The following is a 19132-nucleotide window of genomic DNA, read 5'->3' on the forward strand; positions in this document are numbered from 1 at the left end:
CTTTTTCTTGGTTTGGCTCCTTGACTTGGGGACCCAACCCTATCACCGACCATGATGGACATGCCTAGGGGGTCTGAACTGTACATCTCACCTGATCCTTTAGAGGCAACATGAATACTTTCTCCTCTATTTCTAACTTCCCTCACACTTTTATTTTTTTCTGTTGGCAATACAACAAGTTGCAAAGTATAAGTGCACCTTGCTAAAGAGAGACAAAACCCAGACCTTGCACCCCTGCAAGCTCCCCTCTTCCTAATGAGAAAACATTTCTCCATCAAGCAGGATCTGGACTAAGCACAGGCCTCTGAGCTGGGTTCTCTATCAGAAGTGTGGTGCCTCAGTTTCTCCAACAGCAAAAACCTGACTGACCTGACGTTGGGATTTCACCTTTATTCTTCTCCTCTCCCCAGAGGATGAATTTTGCTTGTGCATTAAAACCGAACCTGCGCCTTGGTCAAGCTGGAAGGGGGAACAGAAGGAAAAGAAAGGCGTGAAGCAAAATCTAGGGGGGAGGAGAACTAGATCAGAAGAAGAGCACCAGATTTAACAGGGCCAGGTGAATGTGTGGAGTCTTTCCCTGACCCTAGTAAACCTTCCTGGGTTAGGATATGGGAGCTGCAGTGGAAATTGCTGTATTTTTATTTATTTTTTTACTTCTGGAAAGCAGAATTAAAAAAAAAAAGTTTCACTCAAAGAGGACAAATAATTATCTTTTCATCCTCTCCTCGATTCTAGTGGGTGGCAGCTTCAAAGAGCAGGACCCCAATCCCTAATTGAATTAGCTAAGGTTTTCCAGGCTTGTTTAGGATCCTTCCAAACCATAACATTTAGCAAGGGCTGTCCTTCCAGGTAGAACATAGGCGCCCATTCACGAGGGGCTGCACAGTCAGAAGCAAGGCAAGCCGAGCAGGATTTTTTGAAATGGAAAATGGGATGTTCGTGGTACAGGGCAAAATGCAGTCTGTGTCCAATGCTTTACGCTTCATTTTGAATCCAGCAACGGCATGTGTATTTTCTTTTCGGGGCTTGGTTTCCTTCAGTTTTCCCCCAAACCGTTCTCAGCTTTCCAGGCTTGGTGATGCCATCAGCGGAGGTGAAGGGCTTGAGGACACGCATCCTCCCCGGCTGGCTTCAGCAGTCGCTCCCTCGCCCCGTGCAGGATGTTTGCTACGAAACATGGAGGCTGGTGAACTTCAGCGGCCCTTAGATTTCTTTGTTTGCTCCAAATTCAGTCCAAGAAAGGCCTGCTGAGACATGTAAGTCCCCTGGGCAAAACCGAGGCAGTGTCTCAAGTGAGGAAGTGGTTGTCAGCTTGAGCAGAGCTATGCCGTGAACTCTTTCGCAGGCTTGCACGGGCTTTAAGGGAATCGGCAGAGAGAAAAGGACAGAGTGCTGCAACAGGAAAGAGCTAAAATGAGGTTGAATTACAATCTTGCAGGTATAGCTAAGTGAGAATGGTAAGGAAGCAATATGGATGACATATTGACTGTGAAATAATTGGTATTTATATGGATTAGGGTTGCCAACTCTGAACCAATTCCAGGGGGTTTCTGGCACGCCAACATGCCCATGACGCACAACGCCAATGTGCCCGAATGCTTGTGTACATCAGTTACGGACCATGATGCATAGTCTTTACGTCAGGAAGACAAATGCATGTGACTATTACATTTTAAAAACCCACTGGACTACTGTATACATCAGATTCAACATTTAATATTTATTTTAATGACTGCCCTATCATTTATCTCAGGGGTGAAACTCAGCAGTCTCCTGGAGACTTGGATCTAATTCCTGGAGACTCCAGGGCAATCCTGGAGGGTTGATATAAAAAGAAGTGGGGAGATGATGTAAAACCCTTCCCTGGATGACCTTCCTCCAGACTGGTATAGATTTACCTAGAAAGACTTAGGGGTATACCAGCGAGAGCTGTATCAGTGTGTCATCTGTCCTCAGTTTGAATAGAGGTACCAAGTATACAGGTAATGACTTCCTCCTCTACTACCCCATTGCACTGAAAAAGCAGCTTACTGTCTGTGCGGCTACCCCTGATTACTGTTTGTCTGTGCTCTAGATCCCAGAATACTTTATACCAGCATACAGAAATGTGAGTTACACCAGCAAAAATGTGTCTTTTATCCCAGTAGATGTTGGTACTGGAGTTATGACCCAGGTACCTTATTCTGGGTGGGTCAGACTGACCAAGACCTCTTCCACTTGATAACAGGCAAATTTTATTCATATGCAGTGATAGAAAATAAGAATAATACAGGCAAAGCAAACAAAATAACACCCCTCAGCCCCTGATTCTATATCTACCAGTCCTAGGGCTGTCACAGAGGCAAGGTACAGCTGGCCAGTATGCGAGCTTCGCCCTGTGGTCCTCTCTTAAATGTCAGATGTCAGCAGCCTGGAGGTCGAGGGGTGAGGCCCACTCCCCCAGTGGGGTGGGTGAAATGGGCTGGTAGTGTGCTCCCTGTTCATGGTGGTCTTGGGCTCCCCCCTCGGGGACCTTTTGCTACTCTGAAATCCCTGCTTTTGTCTCCTTTCTCCTCCAATGACTTCATTTCCGGGTACCATTGATTGGCTTCCCTGTGGCTGTCTTACTGTCCGCATTCTGTCCTATCAGCATATTCCTTTGTTCCAACAAACCCAGCACATGCACACCGCTTAATTTTGTCATTTACTGGTGTCTTAATTTGGGCATGCACCCGACTCCTAATTTGGTCCGTCCACCAAAACTGGAAATCCCAGGGGCTCTGCAGCTGGTCACTGTGCCCTAATGCCACTTTATCTCATGTTATGTGTATACTGTTCATGTTTTTAATTTCTCCAGCCTGTTTGTCTGCTAGCTTCAGGCACAGTGGGCATGTCTACACATTCATTAATGTGCCTTAGATACTGCACATTTAGTTTAGTACTTGCTTAATAAAGCACTAACTAAACGCTCAGTACCTAGAGTTTCTGCATGGTAGTGCCAGTGCATAGTTATTATGTGCACTAGGCTATTAGCACAGTTTTTAACCACCACACTACTGCGCAGTGTTATTAGGCTAATGTACAGCAAGCGTCTCGTGTAGACGTGCCCAGTAGGCCTTGAAGGAAACTTTGTCACAGACTTTTAGAAACTATTTAATCCTTACTGTTACCCTGAACCATTCTTCTAATGCAATATCTACTTTTCCTACAAGCCAGTTCCCAAAAGCAAACCTTTAAATATCATTGTCTAGCCATCGGTAGACAGAGAGGGAAGGATGACTGCGGTGCAGGTGAAGGTTTGTGCGTGAACAGAACACTAGGGGCTAGAAAAGTTCATGCACAAATGGGGATGGGCTGGATGAGTTAAACCATTAGAGGCAGTGAAAGGGGATAGTTGAAGAGGAGAAGGTAGACAGCACAGTACTGCCCACCAGTCCCTTCTTTCAGAGTCTAGCAGAGAAATCTGACCTTTCTGGAGTTCACTTGGCCTCAGACTCTTATACAAATGGGTTCACTCCAGAAACGTCATGGTTCCAGATATGCTGAGAAGAAACCATTCCCAGCTCTGCAGTGGTTTTTCCACTCCCACGCAATACCCAGATAGTTTGGGAGAAATGAAAAAGAGAACCCAGTCCAAAATTTCTGTCAACATACCAATTCCCAGTGCCCTGGCGGTGTCTGTACATGAGAACTTCCCCACATGATACTTTTGCTCATTCATAAATAAATGACAGCATGGTTTGCCTTCAGGGTTTCTGTTTTATTCTACCCTCCCCACCCACGATCCTTGCACTGCAGAGCCAGATCAAAACGCAGGCCCGTTTTGATATGATCTCATACCCTGAACCACAGAAAGCTAAGCAAGGCAAAGGGCCTGCCTCAAATCTCACCGAAGGAAATTCAGAATTAGAGCTGAAAACGTAGATGGGTGGCAGCTCCAGCCTCAGGGGTGGGCAATAAATAAATAAATAATGACATTAAAAAAAATCAAATGCAGGGCACCGTGATGTGAGTTAAGGATACAGGCAAGCCTAACTTGATCTTTTTTTTGAATGAAGAGCTGCCACGCTTTCACAGTCAATTGACAATATATTAGAAATATCAAGGCAACAGAAAGGATACTACTCAGGAGAAATGAGTCTAATTATTGCCTCTTGCTTTAGTGGGTTGTGTGACCCAGTGTGGAACAATTTATATCTCATTGTGCCTCATTTTCCCTATTTGTAAACTAAGGAGAATGATTTGAGCAGAAAACTGGCATGATTGTTTCCCCAAAAAACCATGTGGGATGTTGTCAAAGCTTTGCTTTGTAGCAAATTGGGAGCAAAGTGCAACTTTTCAAAGTTTTTCATAGAATGAAAATTCTGAAAAAAACGCCATTCAAGAAAGTGTGAGCAAGTTCTGCTTGGGCTTGTGAAAGGTTTCATTGTGGAAATGTCAAAATGGAACGCTTTATGGCAAAAATGACAGGATTGTATTTTGATATTACCTACCTTTTTCAACTGAAGCAATGAAGAAAACTCAAAACAACATGCAAATAGATTCATACATTGTAAGTCTGGAAGGGCCCTTGGAAGATCATCGGGTCCAGCACCCTGCACTGGGCAGGAAAGATAACTCGGGGGTCAAGTGACCCCAGCAAGGTGACTGTTCAGTCTCCTCTTGAAGATTTCCAGGGTAGGCGATTGCACCAACTCTGGAGGGAGCTTATTGCACAGTCTGGACACCCTGACTGTAAGAAGTTTTTCCTAATGTTGAGCCTGAATTGGTCTTCCAAGAGTTTGTGGCCATTACTCCTGGTTTTCCCCGTGGATGCCCTGGTGAACAGTTGCTCACCGAGCCCTTGATGTACCCACCTAGCATAGTAGTGAGCTGCTACCAGGTCCCCTCTCAGCCCTCTTGTCCTCAGGCTGAAGGGTCCCAGGTCCCTCAGTCTTTCCTCGGATGACTTGCCGTGTACGACTCTGATCGTACGGGTGGCTCTTCTTTGGACTCTCTCAAGCTTGTCCACATCCTTGTTAAAGTGCTGTGCCCAGAGCTAGACACAGTCCTCCAGCTGCGGTCTCACCAATGCCGAGTAGAGCGGGAGAATCACCTCCTCAGTTTTGCTGGAGATGCATCGGTGGATGCACGCCACAGTATTATTTGCCCTCGTGGCCACAGCATCACACTGCCAGCTTATATTCATACTGTGGTCGATTATTAACCCAGGTCCCTTTCATTTATGGTGCTGGTCAGTTTGGTGCCACCAAGTCTGTAGATGTGTTGGGGGTTGCTCATGCCAAGGTGCAGCACTTTACATTTCTTGATGTTGAACTTCATCAGATCTCGATCCGCCCAACTTGCCAGCCTTTCCAGATCCACCTGTATCTGTAGCCTATCTTCAAGTGTGACCACGCTTCCCCATAAGTTAGTGTCATCCGTGAACGTGGCCAGAGAGCTCTTCACCCCCACATCCAAATCGTTAATAAAGATGTTGAAAAGTACTGGACGGTGCACCGACCCCTGTGGATCATCGCTGCCCACTTCTCACCAGGACGACACAGATCCATTCACTACGACTCTCTGATCTAGCATCCCACGAAGTCCTCACGAGAAAATTGGAGGATTGTGGGCTTAACTCTGAGACAGTTAGGTGGGTGAGAAACTGGCTGCAGGATAAGACCCAAAGGCCTTTGGAAAGTCAAGGTATACAATATCAACCTGCTCTCTCGTGCCCAGGTGGCGAGTTACTTGGTTGTAGAAGGAGATGAGGTTGGTAAGGCAAGACCTGCCCACAATGAAGCCATGCTGGCTCTCGTTCAAAATCTTACCTTAATAAGCAAAAAGTCAGAATGGAAAACCTGGAACAAAGTGGCGAACTCAAAGACAGAAAAAGAAACACTAAGAATGGGAGAAAATTTTTTAAAAGTCGAAAAATGGGTTTTGGGGGGGAAATTTGTAAAGGATTGAATATTGTGGCCTTTTGGGATTCAATAAAATCACCATTTATGGCAAAAAAAATAAAAAGTTTCTTTAAAAGTGTTTCCGTCCACTCTAATAACAAGAACAACCTCGTTTGAAATCTTTTTTCCAGTTTATGAGTGAAAAATGTTAGATACAAGTTAGGTTTCCTATTCAGATAGCACGTGTCCTTTGTTATTTATTTCTCACATCGGCTGAAGGGACTCGCACTGACAGCCTGTAGCATTTTGGTTCAAAAGATGCCTCTTTGGTCCCAGTATTGGCAAGGGTAACACTGTACACTGTGCAATCCTCTTTATTGGGCATTTCTACGATAAAGAAGTATCAGGGTCTAGTAGGGTTGTCGACTCTGTTTGGATCTATTCCAGGAGGTTTCGTCATGTGACGCAGTGACATTAATTATGGTGCGCAGACTTTACGCTAGGAAGGCAAATGCACATGAGGATTGCGTTGTAAAGACCCATGGGAGTACTGTATAAATTGGATTCAACATTTCATATTTATTTTAATGAATGCCCTATGATTTCTATTTAATTGGAGACTCCAGAGCAAACCTCTCAGCAGCCTCCTAGACATTTCTATTTAATTGGAGACTCCAGAGCAAACCTGGAGGGTTGGCAACCCTAGGCCAGACCCTGATCTGCCCCAACATAGTCTCTCCTCTCTCCTTCGGTCTAATGAAAAATGCCTGCTTGTAGCCAAAGCTTTATTGGAGGCTGTGCAGAACGGACAGAAGAGGTTGGATGCACGGTCCCTTGTTCTGGACCTGTTTGCAAGGATAGGGGTCACATGCTGATGCTATGGCCCCTTTGCTCCAGACCAGCTAGTGCAAAGGGGCCGTCTGGAAATGATAAATCCAGAGGAGATTCTGGCTTTATGCAAAGCAAATCCAGAGTAACTTTGCTGACATCTGGATTATTAGAAAGCAACATGTAGTCTAGGAGCATTGGCCTTTGCTCCTCTTTTTAAAAGGGGATGTAGACGGCACGTGCTGCGCAGCATTGCTCATGGAAACATAGGTGCTCATATAGATGCATATCGTTGCCCAGAGATCTCAAGCACTGGGGTCTTTATTGCCTGCTCCTGATAAAGTGTGGAGGTCTTTTGGCACCCATCGGGTCTAATTTGGGGGTGTTTTCAGTGGCCACGTCTTGACGAAGCAGGATGTGACACCACTGCGCAGTAGTAACGAGCTACCGCACAGTAACGCCGGTTACTGTGCAGTCATTTAGTACTTGTGTGTGCACAAGTCAGCATCTCGTGTAGACACGAGCTTTGGTGTTTTGTGAGAAGAGTTGGCCGGGACATTGTGTCTCCTCCCGTTTTGAAATGATTTACAAAAAACGAGGAGTTTTCATTTTGGTCGGGGGTTTCCATGAAAGAAACATTACTTTGTTACATTTCAAAACTGAAACATTTTGGGATTTCTGACCAATACTTTGTGGAGGTTTTGACAAAAAAGAGCATGTCTTTCCAAAAAAAAAAGGATAAAAAACTTTTTTGCCCCCAAACAACCCTTTTCCTCCTGAAATATTTAACCACCATTAGTGGCAGAGATAACAAAACCATGCCAATCTCTGGGGCTGGCAGCAATGAAATTATTTGCTGTATTAAATATGAACGTATTGAGATTAGTGAAACCGCAGGATGGAGATAATTAAAAAAAACACGCTATTTTTTTTCCAAAGAGTTGTTCTAGGCAATTAGGAACTCTTTAACGAGTTTGAAATTGCTCCGTTGAATCATTAGCCCAATAAACTCTTGGTGAGGAACTGCTCTGTAAAAAAAAGGGAGCAAAACACTTTTAAGAATATGGATCACGCTGCCTAAAATTGAAATCCACCTCGGGCAGTTGCAGATGGAGTATGAGAGCCTTGCATTCATTATATTAAAAGCGTTTTTAAATCAATAGCAGTCACAAACATGCTTCCAATGCAGCGCTGCTCTATCTGCCATCTAGTTCAGATGTGAAAAGGATGTAAATAAGACCCACATGTTATCAGCTGGTACTTGAAATTTAGAGGAGATTATTACAGAGGATAAAGGCCACTAAAAAAAAAGAAAAAAAAAAATCAATGCCTGCTGCTCCTACCCCACTATTTTCTTCCCTCTCCCTCTTTTATACAAACCCAACTTCAATGAAGACAAGGCTGGATTCGAGGGTGCAGGGATTTATTAGGGGAAGAACATAGTCGGGGCTGGAATTAGAGCCACGTGTTGAACATACAGGAAGATCTATCGCCCAGTTCCAGGGGATCAGCAGGAAAGTGAAATATGACTTCTTCTTTCCACCCTTCTTTAATCTCATCCCCTTCCTGCATCCCTGGACCTGCTGCCGGCTCCTTCTCCCAGGGCCGCATGTGTCTGCTATTAGCCAGACCGAATTTAGGACACGGGGCTGATTATTTCTCGTGGCGTGAGCAGTCTCTTCTCGGGAGGCTGGTCAGAAAGCAGCTGTCTGAAAGCGGCGTTTCATTATGGTCTTTGCCGCAATCTGGCGAGAGATGAATTTGAACCAGGTTCCTCCGGAGCCCTGGAAGATGTGGAGCTGATTGTGCCATGGGTCTGGGTGTAATGTTTTTAAGGCCAGACAGACCCTTATAATCATCTAATCTGACCTCCTGCATAGTACAGGCCATAGCGTTTCACCCAGTAATGACTGTTGCGCTGGGAATTATTCTTTCTTATTACCATTGATCAAAAGAGGCTGGAGGGAGGGAGAGACAGGGTCACTGCCCAGATCCATTCGGAGAACAGCATCCCCACCATCCATCATTTTCCAGACACTCGTTACAGAGCTGACCAAACGTACTGCACGCTCGCTTACGATACAGCTTGGAACATAAAAGGTGATAGGTTTTTTTTGGCTGATTTTCCTGATTGTTAAAATGAATTAGCTGGATTTGCACTGGATTGCAAATCCATGCAGCGTTAGAGCTCGGGTTTTTTGGTCCAGGGCAATGTTGCACCATGTGAAGACATGCAAGGGCTTTTTCCCCCAGGGTCTTTTTCCCCCATTAGGATTCACCCACTTGTTGGATCTACTCCATGCCCCACGCCGCACTCCTGAACTGGCACCAGGGGTGAGCACCCAGACGTGGGATCAAATTCATATCACTTATCTTGTGGGGATCCTTTGATCCCCCTGGGGCAGGGGCTGGGCTCGATGATCTTCAAGGCCCCTTCCAGCCCTGATGTCTATGAAATCTATGAATTCATTTTAATAGACACATCTCCATAATGTAGTATTAATTCCTTGTCTGCTGTTTTCTATTGCCTCCCCCGGATGAGTGGTTCTGAGCAGGTATTACCGGCTGCTTCCCTGCTTTTACACATGGCATGTTATAGCACGCGCCCGGTGTTTTGGATATTTTCCCGTGTCGTTGCCGGTGATGGTCTGAAGTGTCCGTTTTCGGCATCCTCAGATGTGTTCAGACTTGAGCTGTTGGTTTGGGCTTATCCCCAATGACTATTTCCATTCCCTTGCCCCAGAACTCCCCATTGGAAGGTTTCTATTCCTCCTCCAAAATAGGAACAACCCCCCGTGCCCCAAACTTGAAGAGCCAAGAGACAGGAATATAGGAGAAGCAAGTGGGATTTTTGCCGTTGACTTCAGGGAGAGCAAAATCGAGGCGAGAGGCCAACCTTCAGGGGCAGGATTTCCCCTTGGGCTCAAGAAACCCAGCCAGCCCTTTGTGCTCCTTGCTCGGTTCCTGCCTCTTTTTGTCACTGCAGCCACCATGCTAAACTAATTATGCAATTTCCGAGCGCATTTGGAAGCTTTTTTTGTTTCAAAGAAGAATGCGGTCAACGCGCACGGAGTTTCACGGGGGAGGGAACCGCAGCAATAAATACCAGGGGGACATTCACAGCCCCAAATCCAGGCCTAGCCCCTCCCGGGGCAGCTGACCTTTGCAAAAACGGTACCAAGAACCCGGGAGGGGTGGTCGTGACGGCGCCACAACGTGGATTTTATAGCTCGTTTGCTGGGTTTGCTCCGCCTCCATGTGGGTTTCTGGTTATGTGGAGATGAGGCATTTGGGGCAATTGGTTCCAGTTTCAGTTCCAGTCTATTTATTTCTATTTTTATCAAGCAGGGAGAGTGCTTTCCATGCCGGCTTCCTCAGATAAATGTCATGCTTCTCCCATAATTATGGGAATGTGTCAAAACCATGATTTATCCTCACAACTTCTATGGGTAAGAGCGGAGGGGATCATGATTATTCCCACCCTAGAAGGGAACTGAGCCTAGCAATATGAAGTGACTCACTCAAAGTCAAATCCAAGGGACTATTTGAGTAGCGGGGAATTAAGACTCAGGTTTTCTTAGTCCCCGTTTTACTATAGGAGCTTTCTCCCAGTAGATTTTCCTTCCCAGGCATCGGGTCAAATAACAATGGAAAACTCAACCTAGAAACAGCAGAGATGTTTCACGCTCAATATTTATTTTTTGAACAAAACCCCTTGTTTTTCCCCTCCAAAATAAACATTTGCAAAAGCTTCTGTAGGATCAGGTGGTTTACTCTGGAAAAAGAAAGAAATCCATACTGTTGAGAAGTTCCTCTCTCCCCAAAACTTGTGTTTGCCCCAAACTGAAAATAAAACAGGTTTTATAGTTTCCCCATCATTTCCAAATGCAAATATTTTGACTTTTTTGAGAAACTGGGCAGGGGGGCAGGGAGGGGGATAGACATTTCTGACAAACTGGGCAAATGCCAAAGAAAAATGTTGGTGCAAATGAAAATTAGTTTTATTTTTCTCCGTTTCTCTTCTTTGGAGGGGCAAGAAAAGCATTTCCAGCTGTATCTATTCTTTGTCTTTACTACTCTGACCTTCCTCCTCTCCCCAAATTTTACTTGAAAGATTTCCCTGGATGGGGGACGGCAGAGTTGCCAAGTGGGCACAGCAATGAATTCTGGGAGCTGCTCCATGACCTGCTGGTGGCCTCCTGTGTGCCTATATCAGCCTTGTGCCTCAGTTTCCCTGTGTGTAAAACAGTGATCATGGTAATGACCCCCTTTAAACATACCGATGAAAACCAATGTATAAGGTCTCCAGTGGTGGGATGTTTGATTTTTCACTGATTCTGCATCTTACCAGAGACCGCTTTTCATGATTTGCAATTTTGCTCCTTCTGCACGTAGCGAGGAAGATGCTTTGTGCAAGGGAGCCTTTATTGCACCGTTCTGTATCGTCGGCTCAAATCCATCTGCAGGGGAAAATGAACACTGGCTTCTGGAAGCTGGCATAAAATTTAGAGCAGGTTCGACATCGTGGAAACCATGCTATAAGACACGCTCCGAAGGCCACTTCTGATCAGCTCAAAATGGGCATGAGCCGAAGACTGAGTCCTAAGCAACCCTGCAGGCAGCAGCGCGAAGGACCAAAGAGCTCAGAAGTGTTAAAGAAGCATCTAAGCCGAACACGAAATCCTCCAAGTCAGGTTAGAAGAGGTTGGTGAGGCCATTTGGTAGGCAAATCAACTTGCTTCTATTAAAGATACTCCCTTTGGGAAGGAAAAAGATTTCGTTCTCTAGGGTGTCCGGTCCAACACTTTCAGAGATGCTAAATTCGCATGAAAAATGCACCAACTACACAAAAATGTGCATGCTTCTGAAATAAAACCCTCGCCAGTGCTTTCATTCAGTGAGCTAGAGCTGGGAGGTAATTTAAACTCCAAAGATTAATTATGGCTAATTATTCAGATTATGGTGGACTCTCACTGCCCTCACTGAGATGCTGGGATAGGAACTTAAGGCATTTCCTGCTGGCAAAGAGTTTCTGTTATAAAGACACTAGAAAGAAATGGGAAAAAAGAGCCTAAGAAAGAGCTCTTCCTACTTCTTCCACTGGTTACCTCATCCAAACCGTGCCTCAGTTTGCCCTTCTTTAAAATGGGGATAGCAACAATGGTGCATTCAAAACGCATACTCTCAAGGCATCTGGGTGAAGAGCGCTGTGTAAAATGAAGGTATAATTATTAACAAACCTTCAGGAAAATGAAATTAGTAGATCTCTATAACTCTCCTGTTATTAAAACGAACCGTATGCGAATGGAAAACATCAGAGCAGAATAACGTTCGGGCTAATGCAGCCTTCCACAATGAAATGCAAATGGGTGGAAGGCAGCAATGCCAAACAAGTTTTATTTTCCAGGGTTTCTTTCCCTTCACCTCCTCCCTCCCCTTCTTCAATAGCAGAGGAGTACATTGGCTTGATGAAAAGGAGGAAACTTGCCCAACTCCTGGTCTTAATGAATCGCACTCCTAAAAAACAACAACAGAATGCTCCGCTCGAGCTGGCCACGTCTCAAGATGCTTTCAGCTTAGCTAGGCCCTCTGCCAGGCTTGCTTAATTTGTTTGCCTGAGGTTAGTACCCCGGTATTCGTCAGTCGATTTTGGACCGGGCCGGGTCTCGGATCCAGCAGATCAAAGACAGAGAGGCTGGTGATCACCTCTTTGCATTGGGCTTAAGTGAGGCTTTTCTCTGGGGAAGCCACAAAGCCATTTTTCATCGGCTTCCCCAGAGCTGCCCCCTTGTTTGCTTGGGAGACAGAAATAACTTCTGCTAAGAGGACGACAAGGTTACACATCCTGAGCTGTCCTGGTGAGTCAACAGGCCCCGAGCTGTGAGCTTTAGCTGCTTATTTGACAGATGGGTGTGGAGCCGTGATCAGGATGCACCGTCCGACGGGGCCTTGCCTTCATGCATCTTCACGTGGCCTAGGCACTGAAATAGCTCCTCCACCGGCACCTTGCTAATGGTTTCCTGCCTTGTTGCTTTTCGGGCATCCCGATCCTTACCAGAGACACCTGCACTAGCTCGCTCCCAAGAGGTTTCCTTGGGGAGGGGGATAACGAGCATCACCAGGACCAGAAGGACATAAAGAAATGTTCAGTGTCCATTTCCGTGCGTGTCTGGGCATGTCTATCCATATTTTTGTCTTCATCTAATTTCTCCTTGTTCACGCAAAGCCATTCACTGTTGTATCTAAGTTCAGAGACAAGCAGGGGGTGGGAAGGAAAAGGGCTGATTTGTATTTCTTTGCATCTTCTCCAGCCGCCTGCATCTGTGCAAAGTGGTTTATGTCGGTGCCATGTTGATTGGTGGTGTTTGACACCAGACTTGATACGTAAGGAAACCCCAATCAGGGCTCGTCGTAGAGATGGTATCTTTTATTAGACCACCAAGATTTTTGCAAAAAAAAATTCTTTCATTGCACATTCAAATTGAAATTGAATTGCAAATTAATTTCTTTCGTTGCACATTCAAATTGAAACTGAATTACAAATTAATTTCTTTAGTTGCAAATTAAAATGGAATTTTTTTTTTGCAAAAATCTTTTTGGTCTAATAAAAGATATCATCTCTACTATGAGTCCTGATTGCCTTTTCCTCTAGACCAATATAGTTACAACCTGGATACATAAAATCCCAATACATTTTAGGATTTCCTTTGAGTTTCCCCCCCCCCCCCCTTTTTTTTTTCCACTGAAAAACCAAACCAAAAATATTTTGTGTTTTTTTGCTCTTTCTGTACAGATGTAAAAGACAAAGAAGAATGAGGCACTTGGTCTCCGGTGCTGGGCACTGAGAAGGAAAGCAGAGATCTTCCATGCAGCTTCATGTCAACATTTAGGGGGCTGGACTCGATGATCTTCCGAGGTCCCTTCCAGCCCTAATGTCTAAATGTCTATGAAACAGGATTGTATTCTCCGCACCCAATGCAAACCCCCGTCTAGGATGCAGGAGAAGGAGACACTCAGCATCACTGAGCCCTGCACGGCTGAATCTGGAACGGGCTTGCAAGGGAGGTGGTGCTAGGAACCAGGCCTAGACTGCAAGCTTAAGTAGCCAAGCTTTGCGTGTTGGTGCTAGAGGCCCCAGGTAGGAGTGCAACAGGGAAGTCACAAGAGCTGTAAATAAATGCCAGCAGAAAATCTCCTCCTGACATTGCTCTTGGTAATTTCAATGACCCTTAAAAGCAGGAAGACTCCAGAGCCCTTGCAGCAGGGTGGGACATCCCGCTGACGTCACCAGGTTCTCACACCGGGGCGCTATTCTTCACGTCCCGTCAACCAAACCATGAAAGACTGGGTGGTTTCCTGTTTGAGTTGAGCAAAGCAAACAAGGGAGTAGCAGAGGCTAAGACCAGGGCTCCGCCGTGCAACACAGGGATGAGTTCAGGCTTTGCAAAAAAAAAACCAAACCCACAACCCATCACACGTCTCCCTCTATCTGCAATTTTTGCATTTTCTTTTGGGGGTTCATCAACTGCAATCTTATGGTTCAAGTCAGGCTTGGGTTTCAGGACTCCTGGGTCCCTTCGCCAGTTCTGCCACTGACTTAAGTGATGGCACTTAGCTTCAGTGCTCTTCCAGCTGGATAAAATGGGTATATTAAGCTGGATAAAATGGGTATATTAATGCTTGCTTACCTCTCTGAGGGGTTGTCATGCTCGGCTCAGATAATTAAGGCTGGATTGTGGCTGATCAATAGGTAGGAGAGGGAGGCCGAAGAGCCCAATATTTCCTTTTTATTGGGACCCAGTTGTGCTAAAATCTCTACAGAAACATAATAAGGGATCAGCTCCTGCACCAAAGAGCTAGTTTAAACAAGCAAGGTGCCCAAGGTCAGTAGAAAACCAAGAACGAAGCCAAAGGCAATAGGCTCCTAGGGCAATACCTCAAATTGGGGCAGGGGCAGCCCGTGTGAGGCATGAGACAAGCTGGGGAGGATATAGGTGGCACCGGGCAGGGAGCAGAAAGCAGAGCAGCAGATCAGGCAGGGGAAGGAGATCAGAGTGGCACTTGGGCAGGGTGTGGGGCTGATTTGTGGCACGCCTTCCAAAAGGGTTGCCAATACCGTAAGTGCTAAGTGTCAAGCACCGCTCCGGTGCCCGGTCTCACCTGCGCGCCTTTCCCCGAAACCATTCGCAGGAGCAGCATTTTGAGCTGCGGATGCAGTTGCAACACAAGATGCCGAAGCCCCCGCTTCAGTACAACCGTCTGCTCATCTCATGCCAGTTGTATTGTATCCATCCATCTCCTGACTGCATTTGTCAAAGAAATACCAAGTTATCACTTGCTAAATCAAGCATGACTTCAGTGTCTCAGAATGAAGGGTTACTCATCGTGTTTACTCTTTCCCTCCAGATCGTCGCTTGGGTCTGCGCACATCTAACCCATCATGCCAGCTAACCAAACCATATAAACCAAGGGGAATGGCCTTCTCATGTGCTAGATGTGTTAGGTCATGTAAACCCTTCCCAAGGGGTATAATTAGGGAGAACCACACCCGCCTTCCACAGGTCGAACTTGACACGGCTTGCATGCCCACAACCCCCCAGTGACACCAGTAAACAGATTGCAGTGGAGTCTGCCCGCAGGGCCGGGGTGGCAGCCCGGTGCCCCGTGCCAGGTTCCCGGGTTGGAGACATGACAGCCAGCTGGGCCATTCGCATTTGCTGGGAAACCCTTGCCCTTATTGCACTGACTGCACAGACCAATTTAACACGGGACCTGAAGCAGCTTGTATTACTGTACTATTAAATATTGCTGGGGGGGAAAAAATCTACAACTTTTCCGTTTATTTCCATTACATTTTAGGATTTCCTCTGACTTTTTTTTAGTGAAAAACCAAAGGGAAAATATATTTGCTCCCTGCTCTCAATTTTACAGGGTAAAGTGGAGCCCCAAAGCTGACCAATTATTTGGGGGAAGTGGGGGAGTGATGGTTTTAAATTTTTGGATGAAATAGAAAAAAAGACTGGCAAAGAAAAGGAAACATCTGGGAGGAAGTCATTTAGGGCAAATAACAAAGGTTGCTTTTGCTTGGACCATATTTTTTACATCTTTTTTTTGACCAGTTGTGATCATTGGGCTAATTTAATTGGGTAGTAGAAAGGGTAGCCCCAATTCCCAAGGTTTCTTTCCTTAGGTCCCAGCCCAAGGTTTCTTTCCTTAGGTCCCAGCCCAAGGTTTCTTTCCTTAGGTCCCAGCCTTACTCTTTTCACAGTTTCAAGTTATTTTGTTGAATTATTTCAGTGGTCTTCTGCTTTGCTCTGGTCTCTCAATCTCGCTCAGGACACCAATTCTTTCAATGCGCCACATTCACTGCTTCGGTTCTCATGTTATAAATGAACATCTCAGCTCTGTGGGCAAGGGGGCTGGGGACCAGAGGTGAGTTTAAGCCTGGGTTTGCAGCCCGAGCTTGGAAATGGGGGCCTTTCTGGGTTTGAGAAATTTTGAGGGGACATTTAATAGCAACCTTCAAGTCCCTGCAGGGTGGTGCGAAAGAGGATGGAGCTGGACTGCTCTCAGGTGACAGAACAAGGAGCAACGGGATCAAGTTGCAGCCTCAGGTTAGAGGATAAACTTATTCACTAGGAGGGTAGCAAAGCACTGGGCTACCCAGAGAGGTGATGGCATCTCCATCCTTGGAGGTGTTGAAGACCCAGGTAGACAAAGCCTTGTCTGGGATGATGTAGTTGGGGCTGGTCCTGCTTGGAGCAGGGGTTGGACTAGATGTGACCTCCTGAGCTCCCTTCCAACTGAATTTTCTCTGATTCTAGCATAATTGAATGTCAAAAAACTTTCCATCTCAATCAGGACATTTCAACCGGTTGAACAATTCAAGTCAAGATTTAGTAAGCTTCAGTGCTTTGACAGCATCAGAGACATATTAACTATGGCTTAGATGGACGTCTGGTTTGGTCTAGCACAGAAATGCCCGTGTTCTGGTTTTCTGTATGTTTTCTTGTCTCAGACCAACATGTGACACCCATGTTCCTCTGTCAAACTTTTCAGCATGTCTCTGAACTTTACTGTAAAAAGCGCCCACTGTTTAAGAGCTTCTCCACATTTAAGGTCCCAAAGGGATGACCTCTTAAGGCAACCAGCTTCAAAGGACAGCTCCTAGTTTCCTGCGTATATGTGGAGTTGAATTTGAATCCAGTCCAAAATGAGGTGCCAGGGTTAGCTACAGCGGTGCAAGACACTGTTTTGAGCTGTCACGAGACGTCTACGGTGAGACAACTTCATCAGCACATCTACAAATAACAGCAATAAATGATTTACGTTTAATGTTCTGATTTACAGGTAAAAACAAAAAAAAAGGGCTAGGCATGAGCTCAGAAAAAAATGTACTCTTCATTTATTTTATTTAATATTGTGTCCTCGTAAAAAAATCCAAGGCAGCATCCAAGGAGAAAAGTAAGGACCATGCCAAGGGTGTTAAATACCCAACTTACGTCAGTAAAGAACTTGCTCTTAATCAACCATCCACCTGAACTACCTGGGGGGAAAGAAGAAGTGTGTGGGAACATGTTAGGACAGACCCGGAGAAGAACTGCCATACAAACAGGATGCCGGAAGACAGGCAACTTCGCTTCTCGGTTTCAAAAGCCACTTGTTAAATGTCTCCTGCTGCAGCCCTCTCCTCCAAAACGCAGCCAAAAATATTCCTACTGAGCAAGTCCACCTCATAGCGAGCGAAGTGCAAAAGGTTTCATAGCCTAATTAACTTACAACATTCGTTTCTAAATTAGCCTGCTTGGAAATGTGATCAGCACCAGTAATTTTCCACTTCATGACATGCTTTATAATAAATAAAAAAAAAAAAATCATAAATAGCAATAGCATTAGATCATCTAGGCTTGAGAATGAACCTCAGTCTCAAGTATTGTACAGAAAAGAGGTTTTGCTATGGTACATCCCTAAAGCTCTATGTTACAGTTTTGCCATAATTCAATTATTGCTTATAAGAACTTCCACTTGGTCAAAAAAGAAGAAAAAAACAATTATATAATTCCATTTCACTGTTTTCCATAGGTTCATCGCCAAGTTGGCTAATAACTAAGGCAGAAAAAGGTATGTATTGTATACTCACTTAAAGCTTGGCTTGAAATGACCTTTTATTGTCTATTTTTTTTTTTTCCATACCCAGCTTGGCTACTCCAAACCAACTCATTGCCAACTTTCTACAGCCTGTTATTTTCCTACATGCTATATGTTAAAAACCATTATCGAGGCCGCCCCCCAAATGTTCAACAACATGTTTGCACGGACAAACGTAGAGAAGGCTGGGCTGTAATCTGGACTGACTCCCTGCAATCACCCAGGAACGCCCAGCTGCTAATACCAAAAATGACTAATACTGTACCAAAAACCGCCTGTATTTCACTTTCTCTTCTCCCTCCCATTGCAAGGTAGCACAATGCTGAAGGAGCCTTAAAATGCACAATTGCAACGAATACATCTGACTCTCTGCATCCCCGTCCAGCCACTCTGGAGTCAGCCATATGATGTTAATATAAACCTCCACTGTCAGATTTTAGTGGCGCAGCTCAATGAGGTGGCACTTGTCATCATCACTCACTGGGAGCCGTGGTCTTGTCTGCAACTCCTACATGCTGCCGGCTCTCGCCTGCCTCCCTGGATCATTGCAATGTGCTCCGCGCTGCTCGCGGGCAGAGCTGAGGCTCCTTCCTAAAAGAGGAGTCAATCAGCGAGGGCAGAACTGAAATCAGCTTCAGCGAAGCGTGTCATTTTGTCTCCTATTGAAAGAAATGGCCCTTATATCCGTTAGAGTCTATTAGGATAAAATGATAAAGCAACGCATCTGTAATTAAAAAGACTTTTTTTTTTAAAAGCTCTCTCTCTTCGTCGCAACATTTGAGTTTATTTTCAAAATCCCTTTGAATTATCCTTGGGAACATTTCTATTTACAAGAAAGAAAGAAATTTTAGGGAAAATCGGATGTCTGTTTTGCCATAATGTAGCTTTTTCTTCCCCCCCCCCCCATTCTGTTGGCTTGCACAAGAGAAATGGGCTAGTTTCTTTTCTGTTTATATCCTGCTTCATTTTCTGGCTTTTATGCTAGATCATAAAATTGTTCCTCTGGGTTTCAACAACTCCAGTGTTGTTTAAGGCATTTAATAATCCCACAGACAGAGGATGACTATTCATATCAACAGCAATTCAGAGAGCAAATCTTAAAACATAAAAATGAGAGAATTTTACACAGGACCAAATGCAGTCGGGATCTATCTGCAAATCCTTTGTAGCCCAAGGTCTACCAGCTGCATTTGGTCCCGTGTAAAATTCTCTCATTTTTTTGTCTTAAGAGGTAAGTTTAGCAGAGGAAATGAAAATATACAAACTAACTGTTATTCACTCAGCCTATGGGG

At 45.1% G+C, this 19132-nt stretch overlaps 1 long non-coding RNA gene across 1 annotated transcript in view; it reads left to right on the forward strand.

The window, feature by feature from the left end:
• The window catches only part of LOC109284770 (uncharacterized), a 58251-nt gene extending 39654 nt beyond the window's left edge, over positions 1 to 18597 (forward strand). The window contains exon 2 of the long non-coding RNA XR_009463779.1: positions 13486 to 18597. This is a non-coding gene — a long non-coding RNA (uncharacterized LOC109284770). The remainder of the gene's footprint in view (positions 1 to 13485) is intronic.
• Positions 18598 to 19132: the final 535 nt, after the last annotated feature.

This window comes from Alligator mississippiensis, chromosome 8 (assembly GCF_030867095.1).
Source record: "Alligator mississippiensis isolate rAllMis1 chromosome 8, rAllMis1, whole genome shotgun sequence".
Classification (NCBI taxonomy): Eukaryota; Metazoa; Chordata; order Crocodylia; family Alligatoridae; genus Alligator; species Alligator mississippiensis.